The 20,983-nt window shown below is 24.9% G+C and overlaps 1 long non-coding RNA gene across 1 annotated transcript; it reads left to right on the top strand.

Annotated features, from left to right (window-relative positions):
• Positions 1 to 5,117: 5,117 nt before the first annotated feature.
• Positions 5,118 to 6,067, top strand: LOC105843865 (uncharacterized). Its single transcript, XR_010636410.1, has 2 exons — positions 5,118 to 5,550; positions 5,715 to 6,067. It is a non-coding gene; the product is annotated as an uncharacterized LOC105843865 (long non-coding RNA).
• The last annotated feature ends 14,916 nt before the right edge of the window (positions 6,068 to 20,983 follow it).

Genomic DNA, 20,983 nt, shown 5'->3' with positions numbered 1-20,983 from the left:
ATCAAAGATAAAAATTATTTCACGCATTTATATTCAAAAAAAAGGTTGAACAATTTAAAACATTACTATCATTATTGCAGTCGTTTTTCAAAACGTCTTTAGGTAAAAAAATTCAAAACTGACTTTTTTACAAAATAAGCTAATTTAGATGCTTACAACTGTTATTGAATGAATATTTTTGTAGAATTATGAAAAATTAATAAAAATTATTAGTTTCAAAAAACTTTTTACAATGAAATGCATTAATTTTTTTTTTAATTGCATTTTTTTTTTTAATATATGAGCCGGTGAGAATCAGAATGGTGTCTAAGTTTATTCAGTTTAAGGTTAACAAAAAACAAAAAAACAATTGCCAGTTTCTTTACATAAACTTACACCTTACTTACACAAGTCTTAAATTTAACAGAATGATGCTTTGTAATTAACAACCTTAAAATTAAAGATTTTGTTCTCTTTATTTAAAATATCTATAATTAATATATATTTTTAATTAATTTATCTCGTGACGAAATAATATTTTATTGTTTTGAGTTATGTATGTTAAATTTTTATTTTAATCTTTAGTTAGTAAAATTTATATTCATAAATTAAGTGCGATTTATTGATTTTATGTTATTTTACGTATTCTCTTGTAAAAAGGCTTTTTTATATTATTTTATTTATTCTCTATTGTAAAAGGCTCCTGATGATAAGATCATTGTGATCTTCATTTAGTAGCCTTCTATGTATTTGTATATATATATATATATATATATATATATATATATATATATATATTTATATATATATATATATATATATATATATATATATATATATATATATATATATATATATATATATATATATATATGCATATATATATATACATATATATATACATATATGTGTATATATATGTATATATATATATATATATATATATATATATGTTGTAGAAATTATAATAATATTTCCTTCAAGAGTGCTCAATACATTATGTTATATAATAGGTGGAGCAAATTGTGAAAACTTTATAACTAGTTAGATTTAACAACATAACTTAAAGTTTCACACAAAAGCTATAATCAGCAGTAACAAAAAAACTTAATGAATATTATATGAAAAAAATGCTATGTACTTTCCGCTTTGATGACAATAAAGTTTTAAAATGGAAATATATTTATGGCGGCAGTTAACGCTAGCACGTTTCGTTTATTAAGCATATTTAATGACGATGTATATTTTTTGTATATAATATTCATTAAGTTTTTTTGTTACAGCTGATTATAGTTATTTACGGTCAGGCACAATTTATCACCAGGTTTGAACGGCTCTACTTAATCAAACATATTCCACGATAGGATGGGCTTTATACCCTTATTTTTATATTCTCATACAAGTTTAGAAAGTTCAGTAGAGTTGGCTTTACTTTTATATAGAAAAGTGTTTTTTATGTTTATACCATCTGTTTTTGAAAGTTTTCCTCAGTAAGTCCTATGTAATAATATCCCTTTTCTAAATGAGTTTTTACATAGGGGAGAAGAATGCAGTTTAGGACCGGGGGAGTTTAGGGCAATGCAACTTGTAAATAACTTGGTTGATAAGTTTGTAAAAATACAAACTTATCAACCAAGTTAAATGTATTAGTCAAATAAAAATATTTTTGCACGTAACCGTCACAGGATTTTTGTCAGAAAGGCATTTAAGTAACATTTTATTTTTGCTTTTTTACAAATACTTTATGGTTTTGATTGTTTTTATTATTTATTTTTTTAATTTTCAAATGTAAGAAATAAGAAGTAAGAATTTACTGAGGAACTTACGTCTCCAAGGAATTTATTTTATACATAAAAAGTATACTAATAATGTAAAAAATAAGTTCCTAAAGGATATATTTTGCTATATAAATAAAAACTTCAATTACTAGACATTAAATTTTCATAAAAATTTTGTGGAATATATTCTGAATTGAGGCAGGATTGGACATTTTTCATAGGGCACATTTGGACGTTTATGTAGCACATTTGGACGTACATGAAGCATTTAGACTGCGCCTCTCTTAAAAATCTTGTCGGCAAATTAAATTATTAAAAGCTAAAAAATTAAACAAAGTTTGTGCGCAAAAAAAAAAAGTGCACAACGATAAAAAGAAATGTTAAAGATATATAAACAAAGAAAATTTAAAAATTGCAGTAAAACATGCTTTTAATAAAAAAATGAAACTAAGAGAAGCTGCAAATGTATTTGGATGTTCTCGAAAAGTACGGCTTACAGAACAAGAATGCGTAGGAATAATAAAAATTAAAATGCAATAGCTTTTCACATCAACTCTATTTTCATATCAAGTATTCTATTTTCACATTTACTATTATGTTCATAATATTAAAACTTGGTTAAATGTTATGAATGAATGTTATGATTGAATTTTATGAATGAATGTTATGAACTTTATTATTTCAATAGGGTTACATGAAAACTTTTATTCATGCTTATCTCAATCTATTTTACATTCGCACTCTTTATTTTGTTTTACTTTTCTCTCATACTCTTTATTTGAAGTTAATACTTTTGCATTTATGAGATTGATAGGTGATTGAATGGTTTTTTTTTCACTTTAATTTGTTTGAATATATTACACAAGAAAATTATTTAATGGTTTGAGATCTTTATAAGAATAATTTTATTATTAGTAATTCTTAATTTTGCTTACTTTGCTTATTTATTATTAGTAACTCTTAATTTTGCTACGTTTATAATTACTGCTCAAAAAAGAAACGAAATTTAAAGAAATGTTTTGTGTATTTTTATTATATTTCCTAAACTGCCCCAACTTTGTCCTAAACTATCCCCTCTTGTGGGGTAGTTTTGGACAATGAATTGCTTTGTTTTTAAGCAAAAAAAAAGACTTTAATATATTTTAACTATCTGAGCTTTTTTTTCAACATTTTTGAAAAAAACCTGTTCCTACCGCTTAAAATACTCAAAAGAAGCGAAATTATATAAAAACTTCAAAAATAATAATTAAATTACGTAAAAATAATTTTTTCAGACATAAATGCATATAAACAATTGTTTTTAAGCTGAAAATAAAAAAGTCATTATTTTCAAGTTTTAAAACAATAATTGTTTTAAACATATTTTTTACGTAAATTGATAAGTATTTTTGAAGTTTTTATATAATTTCGCTTCTTTTGAGTACCAGGTGAACATACTTTAAAAGAACTTTTATTTTCAAAATATTAGGGACCAGTCAAATGGGTCCCTAATATTTTGAAAAGGGTCTTGAGCTACCCCTAAAATAATTTTTTGTTTAAAAAAATTTTAAACCTAGTGTTTTATATAGAACATAGTGTATTATATAGAACAAAGTTAAAGGGTAGGAACAGGTTTTTTTCAAAAATGTTGTTTTAAGAGTCACCCTATTATATATATATATATATATATATATATATATATATATATATATATATATATATATATATGTAAAGAGAATAAGAAATAAATATATATATATATTTGTTTATGTTAGGAAAGACTTTATTAAAGAAACAACAAATTTCAATATATATATATATATATATATATATATATATATATATATATATATATATATATATATATATATATATATATATATATATATATATATATATATATATATATATATATATATATATATATATGTAAAGAGAATAAGAAAGAAATATATATATATATATTTGTTTATGTTAGGAAAGACTTTATTAAAGAAACAACAAATTTCAATAAGTTGAAAGATAAAACTGTTTCATTATAAATTTTTATAAAAAATTTCAGGCAGTGAAAAAATTTCAGGCATCTTATATTAAAAGAAAATAAAGACAAGTTTTGATTTAGAAGTTTGATTTTGATTTCATGCAATCACTCTTTGGTTTCCATAAGTAATAAAACAACAACAAAAAATAACAAATAATGTATTTATGTAGTTTTATTAAAAAATATATACAAAAGATAAAGAAGATATAAAATATTTTCAAACTTTTTCTTCTTGTTTTGACTAATTATATATATATATATATATATATATATATATATATATATATATATATATATATATATATATATATATATATATATATATATATATATATTCGAACACGCCTATTTAACAGCGTTTGGTAATGTCAAACTTTATTCAATTGTGTAATCACACAATCACACAATCACACAACCACACAATAGTTTCAATTTTTTCAAAGATTTTCAATAAAAATGTGTTTATTATGTTTTAAAATTTAAAAGTTTTCAAAAAAAAAAAAAAAGTTTTATTAATTGTTTTTTTCTTTCTTGTGATAATTCCGATTATTTTATTTAGGACTTCACAAATTTATAAAACTTCAAAAAATCTTTAATTGAATTAAGAAAAAATTCAAAACTATGAATTATATATGAGGTATAAATTTACATTCATCCCCGCATCCTTCGTTTCTTTTTTGAGAAAAATATTTACAATCAAATTTTATTTTGGAAAAAATGTTGTTGTTGTTGCCAAGTATGATTGGTTTATTGTTACTTGTTTTGCAAACATAAGATGTTTTAGTTTCTAAACAAACAAACAAAAAAAAAGAGTACAGAAACTAAGCAGACTTCAAAGATTTCCCCTTCCCCCCCCCCCTCCTTTTCTGACAAAAATAATAATTGAATAAGTTTTGTTTTAAGTTGTTCTAGCAACACATAATAGCAGATCAATCGTAATTTTTGAACTTTTGAATAAAATTTTGAAAGTTGTAGCAACCAAAACTATTTAGCAATCTGTTCACAATTTTTTAAACATGTCATATAATTTTTTATACTTGCCCTAAATAATAAACCTCAAATAATGGGCGTTTTGAAATGAGAAAAAAGGCGTTCACTTAACTGGGTGCAAACACTTTAACTTTATTTTTATCTCCCTCTTTTTTTTAAATATTTTTAAAACAAGTAATAAAAAACAAATCACAGCAAGATGAAAACAAACATAACGTACAATAAACAAACATAAAAAATATGGCGCCATTAATTTAATAATTTTCATGTAATTAAAAAAATAAAGGTTTTTTTATAAAGTTAATTTCACTTTATTTTCCGACTCTTTTTCATGTTTTTCTATAAATAAAGGAGACAAAAATTTTAGGTTACAAAGAAAAGTGGTAAGTTGGTCTAAAGTTTAAAGCTAACACTGAGCAATTCAGTAAAAAAGTTTTTCCAGGTGTTCCCTGAGGAATATAAGTTTTTTATCATTGCTTTGTAAAACGTTGTAAATATTTTTAAGTTTTTAAGCAAAATCTGCTCGACAGGTTTGTTTAAATTATTTCATTATGAATGATGTTTGCTTATAGTTCATTATACTTTTGTCTATTTAATGTCTTTACGGCACATATATACATATATATTTGGCAGACCTCTCAAAAGTATATTGCTTAATCATTTTTTTAAGAAATGATTCAAATTGTAAACCTTGTCATGGCAGGTCTTCTTTTAGCTCATTCACTTGATGGATTTGCAGGAGGAATGGTTGATAACTTTCGTAAAAAAGAGGATATTTATCAGGTTGTTTTTTTAGTGTTTTTGTTTTTGAACAAATAATATTTTTTTTAATAAATTATTTAAAGAAACAATCATGTAATCATAATTATTAAAATTTATGATAATATAACTATAATTAACATAAGTCTTTCATGTTTTTGTTTTTATCTTGAATTTACTTTTTATAGAATAATAAATTAATTGAATGGAAACGCTATGCAAACTTACAGAGTAACGACAATAAACCAAACGTGCTAAATAATATCAGATTTCCCAGAGAACATTTTAAAGATTGCGCTAAATATTGCGATAACAACGACAATAACTGCAAAAATGACTGCAAAAGAATTGCCTGGTTAGTTATCTAGTTCGTTTTTGGTCTGATAAATCAAGACTTAAACTTTGCTTTCACTTGTTAACGACATAAACAAGTCGCAAATATATAAAGAACTTCATTATTTTATATATTTTAATTTTTTGTTTGTAAACAATATAAGTTATATATAAAATTTTAAAGCAGTTAATAAAATTATTTTGTTTATGACGTTCCGTCATTCTCCTTCACTTTAATTATTTTAATACAATTTACCGTTAAAATGTGCCGTGGTTATTTAGGTATTGATCCTATTTTGATATGTCATGTTACATAAAATGAATATTATTCTGAATTGCCCCATTCCAGATGATTTGAAATTAAAAATCATTTTAAACTTTATTTTTTATTTGTTGTAACTAAGGTTGCTACGTAGATTATGGCAACACATAACTTTGTTTAAGATTAAAAGGAATCGATACTTTATTTCCTAGAGTTCGCGAGTTGTGTTTGTAACTAACGTATTTTTTATCAATTGAAAATAAATTTATAAAATATTACAAAAAGTTTATATAATATTATTAAAAAAATATATATAAAATATTATTAAAAAAACTTTATTCACTCGTAGTTAAATTAAAAAGATTTCTTTTTTAAACTTTCGCGCGCTGAATATAATAAAGAGTATATATTTTATTTTATTTATTTTTTTTCGTAAGTTTTTGTTTACATTTGACGTAATATATATAAATTACATATTTTTTTCAAATACAAACAAGGCTTCTAAAAGAAGATCAAATGATCTTATCGTCAGAAGCCTTTTACAAAACAGAGTACATAAAGTATTATAAAAACGCCTTTTTACAATAAGAGAACGTAAAAAATTAACATAAAAATATTAAAATAGTACTTAGATATATAGAAACAAATTGTCAACAAGTATAAAACAAAGATTGAACATACATTTCAAAATTATATATATCATAAGACAAATTAAAAATATTCTAAGATATTTTCAATAGAGAGAATGAGATCTTTTAATTTAATTTTAAAAACAGAATAAGAGACATTGTAACTTGCTTTGATCAGTACTACCCCAGCCAATAATTCCATAACTTATATAACTATGAATAAAAGAATAATAAAGTATAGTTAAATTATTTTTATCTAAATGAGTACGCGCCTTATATAGAATTCCAATACTTTTTGAAACTTTCGAGCAGACATAGTTAATATGATGTTTCCATGTGATGTTCTCGTCAATGAAAACCTCCAGGTATTTAGTTACAGAATCTCTTTTTATTTCATTATGGTCAATAAAAATTTTTGGTAAATTTTGGGGTAGAGAACGTTTTTTGGAGAGCGGTTGGAAAAAAATCCATTTTGTTTTGTTTACATTTAATGTTAATTTGTTACTTTTAAACCATTTAGATATGTTTTGAAGTTCTTTGTTCATAATGGAGAATAGTAGGTAGATGTCACTGTTAGATAGAAATAAGTTTATGTCATCAGCAAACGTAATACTTAGAAGATTTGATGCTTTATGCAAGTCGTTGATATATATTAAGAACAAAAGAGGGCCTAAGATGGAACCTTGCGGAACACCACATGAAACATGAAAAAACTGTGTATGATTAATATCATTACAAGAAACAAATTGTTTTCTGTTGGATAAATAACTTTGAAACCATTTACTAACTTTTTCATTTATTCATATATTTTATTAACCTGTTAGTTAAAAAGTTAAAGCTTTGTCTATGAAATTTGTTTAAAATTCAATTTTTTTTTTAAGTTTTATTTTGTTTTTGATTTCAATACAAAAATGGACGTTTCTATAAGTAAAAATTTTGACATTTTTTCACTTAAAAAATTAAGAAATTTCTTCACTTTTTTTTTTAGATTTAATTTGGAATTTTTATAGAAATTTTTGAAAATAGTTTAAACTTCACTTAAAAAAACTTAATAATGAATTTAGGTTTTTTCATTTGAATGGATGAGTTGCATGTGTTTGTATATGCGAAATGTAAAGTTAGCTTGTTTTAAAAATGGGTTATTTTCGTTATCGCAAAATTTTGAGTTCGTTTTATGCTTTGTAAGCAGAATCGAAAATTATTTGCATATAACTTAATTTGCTTCCGATTGGCTCGTTTTTGTTAGTTTTTATAAAAATATATAACTAATAACTATATTTATGACATATATAAACTAGGTCTAATACATGTCAAGTATATATAAACTATAAATTTTTTTTATGTATAAATATTTTATAAAAAGATGGGATGCAACCAATTTTCTCAAAAGTTTTAAAAGTAGGTTACCAATTTTAAAAATGAAATAAAAAGTTAAACTCTCTGAAAACATTATTAAAAAATTTCATCTTGAACTCCAACAGTTTTTTGAACATGTAATCAAAAATATAAGTAAGATTAACACGCACAAAAAATTTCAACTAAAATCAGTAAAAAATATCGTTCATAAATAGAAAAAAAAAAACTGTTAATAATAGGGCTGACGACACGGGTTTCGAAGTGGAGGGCTTAATCCTTAATTTCTAAAAAATAGTCCTCTATTTATAGAAATTTCTACATGCCCCCTTGCCCCCTTAACTTTATCGAACCTGAATATATATTATGTTTGTATGCGGACGTATGTGAGCGTGTATGAACGTCTATATTTTCAAAAAAATATTTTTATGATCCAGATGTTCGTTTAACATTGCATCCTTTTAATTTTCTAGAACTATTTTTATTCTTACGTTAACTGAAAATAAACTAAGGACATTACATTGTTTATAAATACAAAGTCGTCGTGGAAATATAGAAAAAATGCCACAAGTAATGTAATTTAATATTAAACGATGACTATTAAAGCTTCTGCAAGTCTCCTTCGGTTTTTAAATAATGATCAAACTTTGCATTTTCATTTTTTGTATAATGCAACATTTATTGATTTTATATCAAGTTACTATATTTTTAGCAATGATTTTATTATATATATGACAAATTTGTATTGATAAAAAAATTAAATTGTAAAAAAAAAAAAATAGAAGTGATCAACTTTTAAAATGAGAAATTCAATTAGTGTTACAATTGTAACACTAATTGAATTAAACAAATCAAAGTTTAGACGATAATTTGAATTATCGTCTAAACGTTGTTTTTTTTTGCTTTTCTAAATATAAGAGAGGGAACTCTAACGTAATTTACAATAACAAAGCTGATTGTATTTTACGTAATAACGTAATTTACAATCAGCTTTCTTCAAATAAGTTACTCTTTGTCGATCAATATGGATTTAAAAAGAATTACTCAACCAAACACGCTTTACTTCAATTTACTCGCAGAACACGCATTCAATTTACTCGCAGAACACGCATTACTTCAATTTTCTCGCAGTTGTTAAACTTCTAGACGTTTAGAGTTTTCATAAATGAGCAAAAACTTAAAAATATCAAAAACTTTTAATATCATTAATCATTTAATGCTATTAGAAACATTCAAAAATAGTAAAGTAGTGCTTATATATCAGATTTACGCAGTGAAATTTCCCAGGGCTCTGTACTCGAAACTCCCTGTGTGTGTGTGTCCCTCACATTCTGTACCTATAACTCTTCTTTTAATAATTTACTTTAACGATCTCTATAAAACTTCAAACTTGATAAAAATCATGTTTGTCGATGATGACAGTCATGTTTGCCGATGATGCCACTCATGTTTGTCGATGACATTACCCTCTTTTCACTTGATAATAGCATTTCAACATTATTTCAAAATAAATTAAGTCGACAAAAATTTCTAGTAGTTTTAAATAAATTAACTTATACTAAATGTTGAAAAAACGAAGTAGAAAGTTTTGCATTCAACTATAAAACAAACAAAAAATTACTGCTTAGCAAATATACCTTTACTTTTTATTAGAATGAAATTCAAAAAAAAGAGATATTAACAAAAAGTTTTTGATTATATATGTTGTTGATATTCAATATCCGATATCAGTAATCCAATATTCAAGAAGTATGACTAAATCGTTTGAAAGTTCTCAATGTGCTTTGGCAATATTGATAAAACCAAATAAATTTTCTTTAACCTTCATATTAAAAACACCTACTACCAAATGACATGTTTTTTGAACGTTTTTTAAGCTGATATAGTCTTAGAAAAATAACTTTAGGAGTCTAACCCTTTGCGACTAACTTAAAAACAGTAAAATGACTGTGCGTAAAATAATTTAGATCATGATCAATTGAAAAAATAATGAATTTAGATCATGATCAATTGAAAAGTTATAAAACAAAAAGTCAGAATTATTCAAGTAAAATTATTATTTATTTCGTCATTTTGCACATTTTACAAAGTTTTCTATAAATTTAAACAAATATATACAAGTTCAACCTAACAGGGGCAATTAGAAGTCAAAATGTCTTATCATCAAGCCCCTTCGTGAGGTACAGAAAAATACAGTAAAATTTTACATCATCCAATATTATATATAGTATAATATAATATAATGTAATATAATATAAATATAATATAAATCAAATGCTGTTTTCTTGTTTTACCAAGAAAAATGAGTCTAACGACAGTAGATGTTATACTATAACAGCCGTTTTTCATTAAAACGTTTTAGTTTGTTTTTAAAATTATTTACAGAAGTTGCATTAACAACATCTTGATCTAGGATATTCCAAGCTTCTACAACACGTGAGTGAAGAAATTATGCCCAGAAAGTGAGTTTCTTACATATTGTATTCTTAATTTCTGATCATGTCCTCTCGTAGTATTAGTTATTCTTTCAGGTTCGTTATGCCAGTTTATTTTATCAATATTGTTTTGAAATCTAAACATCTGAACTAGATGACCTTGCAACCTTCTATCAACCAATTTTGAAAGTTCCATATTTTGTAACCTATGTTCATAATTAATACCTTTTGGGAAACAAATTTTAGTTGCTCGTTTTTGGACTCTTATATAAAAGAGTCAAATTAATAAGTTTAAAAAAAATAAAAGTTTAAAGGTTAAAAAAGAATTTAAAGTTAAAAAAGAATTTAAAGTTAAAAAAGAATTTAAAGTTAAAAAAGAAATTATAAATAAAAGATAAAAAATAAAAATAAATAAAGTTAAAAAAGAAAGAAAAAAAAAATTGAAAAAATTATTAAAAATAACAAATAAAAAATTACAAATCAGTACATATTCGTATACATATTCAATACAATATTAAAAATAAATAAAACACATTAAAAATAAAAAATATTGTATAATTTAAAAAAATGAGAGAATGTACGTAATGTTTAAATTTAGTAAGTGTTTTTTTATAGTTCTTTTAAATGTAGCAATAGATTTTATTTTTTTCATATTTTCGTCAAGAACCGAATTCCACAAGCGTAGTCCCCGGCATATAGCCGAGAAGTTAGATTTTTTGAGTGATGTTAGTGGGATGTAGTAATTACTCATTGGATGTCTTGTTTCATATTTATGATTGGTTCGAGTGAAACTTTTAAAAAAATATTTTGGAATAATATCATTTTGAAGTTTAAACATAAATAACAATTTATGGTATATATTTAGTTCGTATACGTTTAGAGCACTTATTTCCTTGAGTTACGGCTCGGCACTTTCGTATCTATCTGCGCCCAAAACTGATCGACTTGTTAGCTTTTGTTTTGTATAAATAATTTTTAGAAAAGACAAATGATTGTTTGCCCAGGCAATATTACAATAGTTAATATGACTATGTATAAATAAAAAGTATAAATTTTTTAAACATAATTTATTTAAAAGATGTTTTGTCTTGTACATAATCCCTAGAGTCTTTGAAACTTTGTTCTCAACTAGGTTTATTTGGCTTTTCTAATTTTAATGTTCATCGAAAATTATTCCGAGTATTTTCATTGAAAAAACTCTTTTTATTTTAATATCGTTAATTGATAGTTCAGGTAATTTAAGTGGAAGGTACTCGGATTTAGATGGTTTAGCAAACAAAATATATTTAGTTTTTTCAATATTTAATGAAAGTTTATTTGCTATAAACCACTCATTAAGATATACTAATTTTGTGTTTACAATATAAAAAATATTTTTTAAGTTTGAGTCAGAAAAGAAAACATTAGTGTCATCAGCAAAAATAATATAATTAAGTATTTTTAAAGACAAATAAATACCATTAATATAAATTAAAAACAGCAGAGGTCCAAGTATTAATCCTTGGGAACTCCGCAACATATTGATTCAAACGGGAAACATGTTAAGTCATATGGTACTCCTTGTTTACGATTTTGTAAATAACATTGCAGCCACTTTAAGTTGGAATGAACTACTCCATAATTGCGTAGTTTATAAACAAGAATGCTTATGATAGATCTAGAAAAATTCCGAGTGTGTAACTGTTGTTATCAAAACCGTTTAAAATTTGGTTGGCAAGATCAATTACTGCATGTTCCGTGGAATGGTTATTGCGAAAATCAAACTGTTTATGATAAAGAATGTCGTTTTTTTCAAGATAATTGTACAGTCTGTTGTGTATAATACGCTCTAGTATTTTGGAAAAACAGGAAAGTATGGAAATTGGTCTGTAGTTAGATTTTATTGAGTCATTGCCGCTTTTGTATATTGGAATTAATTTTGCTAATTTTAGTAGGTCAGGAAAAATGCCGTTTTTTAGGGAAAGATTAAAAATTTTAAAAAGAGGTTTCTCTATAATATCTGAGACCCCTTTTACAACATCAGGGTTACCTTCATCCAGACCCGCACTTTTATTTGTTTTCAGCATACTAATCGCTAGTCGAAGCTCATCAATTAAAAGCTCCGACTCGACCATGAAAGAATCAGATTTTTTCAAAAAGGATTTAAATGATTTGTTTCCCTCAGGAATTGCACCGGCAAGGTTTTTTCCTATATTTATAATAAAGTTATTAAATGTTTCTGCAATTTCTTTATTAACAAAAAGCATCTCCTCTATTATCATCTCTTTGCTACCTTTTTGGAAGATTATCACTTTTCACATTTCCACTCCTGTTATTTCTTTAATTACATTCTATGTTTTCCTTGCATTTCCATAAGTTTTATCAAGCAATAAGAGTAGTAATTTTTTTTTGCTTTTTTAAACTTTTCAAAAGAATTTGTATATTTTTTGTATTTTATTTCATTTTTGTAGTTCTTTTTTTTTTTAATTTTTGGTAAAGTTTTTGTTTCCTTTTTGACGACTTAATGAGTCCACTCGTCATTCGCGGACTTTTTAGAGTTAATAATTTTTTTTTAATTTGGGAAAGCCTATTCGTATTGCCTAGTGAACATGCAAATAAAAAAATCATAGCCATTATTAACGTCATTGCAATCAGTCAATGGTTCCCAGTTTACTTTATGTAAGAGGTCACGAAACATGGCGATCGATTCATTATTTATTTTTCTTACATATACAGTTTTTGTTTTTATTTTATTCCCAAGGGTTGCAGAACTTGTAATCAGAAAAACTGGAAAATGGTCAGTTATATCTGCTTCAATTATACCACTTTAGATTTTAGCCCTTGTGTAATTATTAGTAATAATATTATCAATAATGAATGCAGTTGTTTTAGTCACGCGTGATGGCTTGATAATCATGGGGGAAACGCTGTATTGCAAAAGTGTATTTATAAAACGCATGGCTTGGTTATCAGTTTTATTATTCAATAAATTCAAATTAAAATCACCTAATAAGTAAACTTTTTTTTATGAGCTTTGGTAGCAAGTAGTTTAAGTGGTTTTCAAATTGATTGTAATTACCGTTTGGCGGTCTATTGCAGTTATAAATGTATTTTAATTTGTTTTATTAATTTATTAAGTAAGATCTTGTTTTTTTGCTTGTTAGAGAATTAGCTTTCAGAATATCATAAAAAAAATTTTTTTTTCTCATTATAACATGTTATATGTTAATTTTTTTATTATCTATTATTTATTTAAGGTTAAATAAGGAAATGTGTATTTTTTGTTTATTTCAACATTGTAAATTTTTAATCATGTTGTTAACAACATGATTAAAATGTTGTTAACAACATGTTGTTAACAACATGATTAAAAATTTACAATGTTGAAATAAACAAAAAATACACATTTCCTTATTTAAACTTAAATAAATAATAGATAATAAAAAAATTAACATATCATTTTTGATATAATATAAATGTGAAATTCATGACTCAGATTCTTAATCACCAGATTAAGAATCTGCGTATCGTTATCGAAATATCGAAACTAACCGATATTTTTTACGATAATGGGTTTCGGTATGAATTGCTATAATCCGATACGTTTTGATATGGTACCGATAAAATATCGTTTGGGTTTCAATATGCACGATATCAGTATCGCTTTTAGCGATAAATATCGCATAATTTATCGCTAAAAAATATATAACGATATTTTTTAAGTTTCGATATGATTCGATACGTTCTGATAAAAAATCGTTTGGTTTCGATATTTTACAATATTTTGTATTAGATATAACTAAATGTTAAGTTGTTTTTTATTAGATATTTTACAATTTTTTGTATTAGATATAACTAAATGTTAAGTTATTTTGCAATATATTTTCTCAATTTATTGATTAAAATATTCATAAAAATTAATAATCGCCGAATTTTAAATGCCATTTTTAAGATTAAATTGTTAAAAACGGCTCAGGTGGTTAGGAGAGCAATCCAACTGTTTAGTTTTTTAAATAAAAGCATACCGTGGTGTGACCTAACAAAGTCCTATGCTTTAAGAAAGTCCTAATTTAAGAAATGACAAATTTCGTATATATAAAAGAAACATTTGCGGAAAATAATTTTGTTGTTTTAACTTGATACATGGGGTCATGATGATTTTCTAATTATATTGATGTTTTAATCGTTTGTGGGTAAATCAATTTTTAATTACAGCAATTGTAGTAATTTTTAATTGAAATCACGTAACAATTAAATCAAGTTACTATTCTCAAATCATTCTTTAAGCGATCATCAAATATTAAAATATTTTTACATGCTCTATTTTTTATCAAATCATGTTACATACTGATCGTTTAAATGCCTTATATCCCATAGTTATGGAGTTTTTGAAGATTATTGTTATTATTATCAAATATATATATATATATATATATATATATATATATATATAAATATATATATATATATATATATATATATATAATAATAATAATATATATATATAATAATAATAATAATAATAATAATAATATATATATATATATATTTATATATATATATATATATATATATATATATATATAATAATAATAATAATAATAATATATATATATAATAATAATAATAATAATATATGTATATATATATATATATTTATATATATATATATATATATATATATATATATATATATATATATATATATATATATATATATATATATATATATATATATATATAAATGTATATATGTTAATAATTTTGACAGTTGTTTGCAACAACTATCAAAATTTGTTTGCTTTGTCAATTTAAGTGTTACTTTGGCAATTTTAAGTTGATTAGAGAAAACTCCTTGGCTAACGCAAGACGAAAAGATTTTAAATAGAATATTGTATGAATTTATATGAACGTTTCCGTTGATATCGTCGAATCCTATTGCTTTACTTGGTTAAATCGTTTTGAAAGCAGCTTCAAATTCCTAATAGGATATTTCAATGCAATTAAGATTTGTCGTTTTTTAAGGTAAAAATTCAAAAGAATTACCAGTATATGAAATAGTTTTTGCTAAGTTAGGCCCTGCTAAAATAAAATGCTTATTTAATTCAACTGCAATATCCCTTGAAGCATATAAAATTTTATCATTAACTTTAATACCGTTAGGCAAAGCGCCTGATTTAGTTTACGCTTTACCAGTGATTTCTCTTAAAACTTACCAAGTGCGTTTTGAGTTTTTTTTTTTTTTTTTTCAAGCAAGTCAAGATAGTATTTTAATTGAAATTTTTTCTTTGTCTTTCGAACTCTCTAGCATAATTTTTGTAAATGGTTTTATTTTCAACTGATTTGGATTTTATGTACTTAATATATAATTTTTGTTTAATTGTGGAAGATTTTCTTAGTACATCGGTTATCCATGGGGATATTATTTTTTTAAGCTTTTGGTTTATTTCAATTTTAGGAAAATTTGTCTCATAAATATCATAGAATGTTTTAAGAAAATTGCTATAAGCTAAGTTGGCGTCCTAAAAATGATCAATATGGTGCCAATGAAGCATTGATAATTGGTCATTAAATGATGCTAAATTTGCTTTGCTATAAATGCTTTTATAAAAGCTACTTTTTTATCTAATCTTAATTTAGTATCTGTATTTATGGAGAAAAAAATCGGAAAATAATCTATGATATCGTTCGGCCGTGGCGCAGTGGTTAGAGCGCTTGCTTTATAAGCAGGAGATCCAGGTTTGAAACGAGCTCTGGACAAATTTTCGCGTCACGGTAAGGAAGGAGGCGTGAACCTCCTGGTTAAATGCACTTCCGCGGTGTTCTGTGACAAGACCGTAAGGACTTCTTGGGGCACCTAAAAAAAAAAAAAAAAAAATATCGCATTTAATGATTCCTTTTTAAGAAAAACGCTCCGTTTTAAATAAGTTATTTTAAAACTCTTTAATGTTGTATTTGACGTGATACTGTAAACAACCAAAATTAAAATCACCAATTAAATAGTTTAATTTCTTTTCGTGGTTACTTTTTTAAAAATAACTTTTTTTTGGTTTTACTTACGGTTTCAATTGCGGTTCTACTGAACCGAAATTAACTAGCTAATTGTAATAAAAACGTTTTTAAAAACTCTCTGGGAAAAAGTTTTTGAATACTCTTTAAATTACTTAGATATACATTATAAGGCTCTTAAAATAAATTTTTTTAATAAGGAATGATGTTAAAATTTTAGTTTGAATTAGTATTAAAATTGTAATTGAACAACATTTTGAAGAATGCCAAGGCCAAGGACCGAAATTTGGAATCACTTTGATGAAGAGGTCAGTACTACACCTGATGAAGAGCGACTTGTTACTGCAAAATGCAAGTATTGTTTTGCAATTTTCAAGTTGACGGACAGAAACACATCTGGTATGAGATCACATTTGACAAGGAAGCATCCTGTTCAGTATGCAGTCCTGGAGAAAAAGCACCATGTTCCTTTTGATGAGTTAGAACAGGTGCAATATAGTTTAGAAACGTTTTTACTTTTTTAATTTAAATATGAACTTTTATTTTCATATGTGTTAGTTATTATTACTATTACAATACCAAGATTTAACAAGATTTAACGATAAACATCAATAACTTTCAATAAATACTGATGAATGTTTCAATATTAAGTATTTTAACAGGTTTCATATTAAATTTTAGACCTACAATGAAGACGAGGCTTATGAGCCGGTCCGAGATGATAAGACGCCATTAGTGTTGGGCAGTAAAGTTAAACAAGAAAGACTTTCCGGACCATCAGCAAAAAAGGTCAAAATCTAAAGCATTGGGTCAAATACAAGCCACAAGACCGTGAACAGCTTAAAGGAGACATTGAAATTGTCAAGTTTTTGGCCCGTTTAAATTTGCCATTCTCTTTGGTTGAACATGAAGCTTTTAAAGATTTTGTTCACTACTGGAACCCAAAAATAAATGTGAAGGCTGCAACAACATACTCCCGGTTGCATATTTTGAAACCCTATACAGGCTCAGAATAGGCAGAGATATGCGCAATCTGATTCGCTGATTTTGAAAGAGAGGCTTTGGCGCGTAAGATTAAATCAAAAGAAATGTCAAAAAACGTTTTGATTAAAGAAAGTGAAACTGAGTAATTGCGAAATAATAATAACAAAAAAAACTTATAAAAAATAATAATCACAACTCAAAACATCCGTGGTTTTCATAATATTTTCTTAAAAATAAAGATTTAAAAAATTTAGTTTGTTTTCCTAATGGTTTTTATAACTCTACGATATAAAAATGACAACCATTGTAACAAACTATAAACCAGATGGTAAATCTTGATTATGCTGTGATTTTTTAGAATGAAACAGTTTTAAAATTTACGTAGTAATATCAATTGAATATTATTAACTTGATATAAGTTTTTTCAAATTAAGTTCCCATTAATCCTATTATATAACAAGAAAACTATTTTTAAAAAGAACCTAATTTCTTTTCACATTTTTACCCTTATTATTCCCATATATAAATTGTATACATCACTAAAACATTTTAAGTTTGAGAATATTGATTATTTAACTACCTCAGATAATTTACAACACTCTCAAAATAAAAGCAATTGTGAGCAAGAGCTGATTTAGATTGCCTTTGGTTATGTAAAGTAATAAAAGATTACAAAGCATTGTAGCATAATAAGCAATAAGAAAAAATTTATAACCTGATGTCCACAAGTGTGTTATGATATAGTAAACTGATTACAAAAAGGAATAACTCTTAATTTACCACACCTTTATGAAAAACTAAGTGTAAAAAAATATATATTCATATATTGGTTATTGTATTCTATAATTGGTAACAAAAATGTTTACCTTTGATAGCAACTGATGGTAAATAATATCAAATAAAGCAACAAAGTTTGATAAATTTTACATTTATTATGCTATCAAGTTATTTAACACTATATACTCCTGAAGGAAAAAAAAAAAGGAAAAAACTATTTATCTTTCATATTTCAAAATTTTATGAATAGTTTTATTATGTAATCTTTGGTATAACCAATATAATCGAGTGTGCTTTTTTTGAATTTCTGTGAATACCTCTTGTATAATAATATAAAAATAGAGATGTGTCATATTTTATCTTGAAGTACTATTAAAAATTTTCTTTTGAAAACTTACTTCTTCAAATGTTAAAGCTTGTTTTGATGAAGTTTATTTCATTACAATAATTGTCATAATTCAGCTTCATTTGGTTAAGTTTTTTAACTTCAATACTCTTTGCTAGCTTGTAATATCAACACTTATATATAACTGTACAAAAGAACTGTTCAATAGAAAAACAAATAAATATCACTTTTCTTGTTAAATTTTCCAATAGATTATTAAAATACAATTTTTATCCTATTTATATTTAAGTTAAAATACCCGACCAAACTTATTTTAATTTTTCACAAAGTGTTTGAAGGTTTAAGAATGATGTTTAATTAAGGTTAAGTAAATAAAAATATTGACATACGCCTTATCAGCCTTTTCAAAATTTAGGTTAAACAGTAACTTCTTCAGAGTTTGTAGATTTACATGGAACATAGTTTGATAAAACATCTGTAAAAATTTTCTTTTTTAAAAAATTTAAATGTTTAAATATTTATAATTAACAAGTCGGTACAAAGATGCAGTAAAGAGCTTAGAACAACCTCCATCTCAGCTTAAAATTTAAACTTTGCATACTTTAAGTACTTTACCAGTAGTCTAGACTGCATATGCATATAAACTTTGTATTGATCATGTTTTATAGAACATGGACATTACATTTGACGAGAAACACATTTAGAAATCTTGCAAAACTGCACACATGCAAATTCAAGTTAAATATTTCAAGAGTTTATATATACTAAACACATTTGAAAATAAAAAAATATTCATAGCATGACAACTAATTTTGTTTTTTTTTATATTTTTTTATTACTCTTCTTTCATTATAAAGTTTGATTTTAACCACTTAGTTTGGTTTTTTTAAATCTTTTTTTTTTCAATTATTACAATACAAAAAATGCCACAATCATTTGTCATAATCCACTTTTATTTGGTTAACTTATTTTTCTTCAATAATTCTTGCTTTAAAGTCAGTGTTTATATGTAACTGTACAAAAAATTATTGTTCAGTAGACAAACACATAAATTTCACTTTTGTTAAGTTTTCAAATAATATTTTAAATCAAAGTTAATGTCAAAAAAAATTTTTAATTTTCAAAAAGTGTTAAATGGTTTAAGACGATGTTTTATTAGAGTTATGTAATAAAAAAATATATCTGTCTCCTCAAAACTATAGTTGAAACAAAACACAAAAACAAAATCTCCTCAGAGCTCATATATTAACATGGAACATGTAAGCTAGTTTTGAAGCCAGTAAAAAATTTCTTTATATAAAAACTCTAATGTTCAACTCTTTATAATTAACATATAAATCAATTTATAAATAAAGTTCTTCACCAGTAGTCTGGTAAAACTGCATATAACCTTTATATGCAAAAGTACTTCACAAGTAGTCTCGTACAACTGTATATAAACTTTGTATTTAAGCATGCTTTAAGGCTAAGAACATATTTTACGAGAAATACATTTATAAACCTTTTCGAATTTACTTCAACACATACAATTTTTTTCCATTTCTTTATATTAACAACAGATAAAACCTCCATCATCAAGGTAAACTTTATTGAAATTTTGAGATTTTTACGAGTAAAAATTCTCTTGTACAATTAGATTTTGATACTTTTTAAATACTCTGAAGAGTACTAAAATAAAATAAATTTCCTAATACAAAACTTGTATTGATAAACTTAGTTGATCATTACTATGAAGTTTACATCAATAATCTGTTTAAATATATTTTTCAACGAATACGCACTTGCCTCTCTTTCAAAATCAGCGAATCAGATTGCTCATATTTCTGTCTATTCTGAGCCTGTATAGGGTTTCAAAATATGCCTCCCGGTTCAAGTATGCAAAATTTTAATTGTTTTAAATAAATTTTATTTTGGGGTGGGGTGGGGAGTCAATTCAATGGGAGTTCCAAGAGAACTAAATTTTTTAAAAAGCTATTTTTTTAAGACCAATCCACACCATTTTTTTTGGTTTTTTTAGTAGGTAACCAAATTGATATGTAACGAGAAATACCAATAATAACTAATTCTTTATTTGAATTTTAGGTTGCCGTTGTTGCACAAAAATGTGAAAATCTGTGTGAATGACATTCTAAAGGAGGAATTGCCAAAGACTGCTGGATTTGCAATCTCAACTGACTTCTGGAAAAGCAGAAACAATGATGTATACCAAGCCAGTACTTTGCACTATGCGAGTGAAGACTTCCGGTTAAAGATATTTGTGATGTTCCGGACAACATACAACTGAAGCCATTGCTCTTCGTCTGGATAAGTATGTCTTAGTATTTTATTTTTATTAGGTTAAAATTTCTGT

Source organism: Hydra vulgaris, chromosome 02, assembly GCF_038396675.1.
Source record: "Hydra vulgaris chromosome 02, alternate assembly HydraT2T_AEP".
NCBI lineage: Eukaryota > Metazoa > Cnidaria > Hydrozoa > Anthoathecata > Hydridae > Hydra > Hydra vulgaris.
Note: the sequence above shows the minus strand (reverse complement) of the source record. Positions and strands in the feature narration are given on the sequence as shown.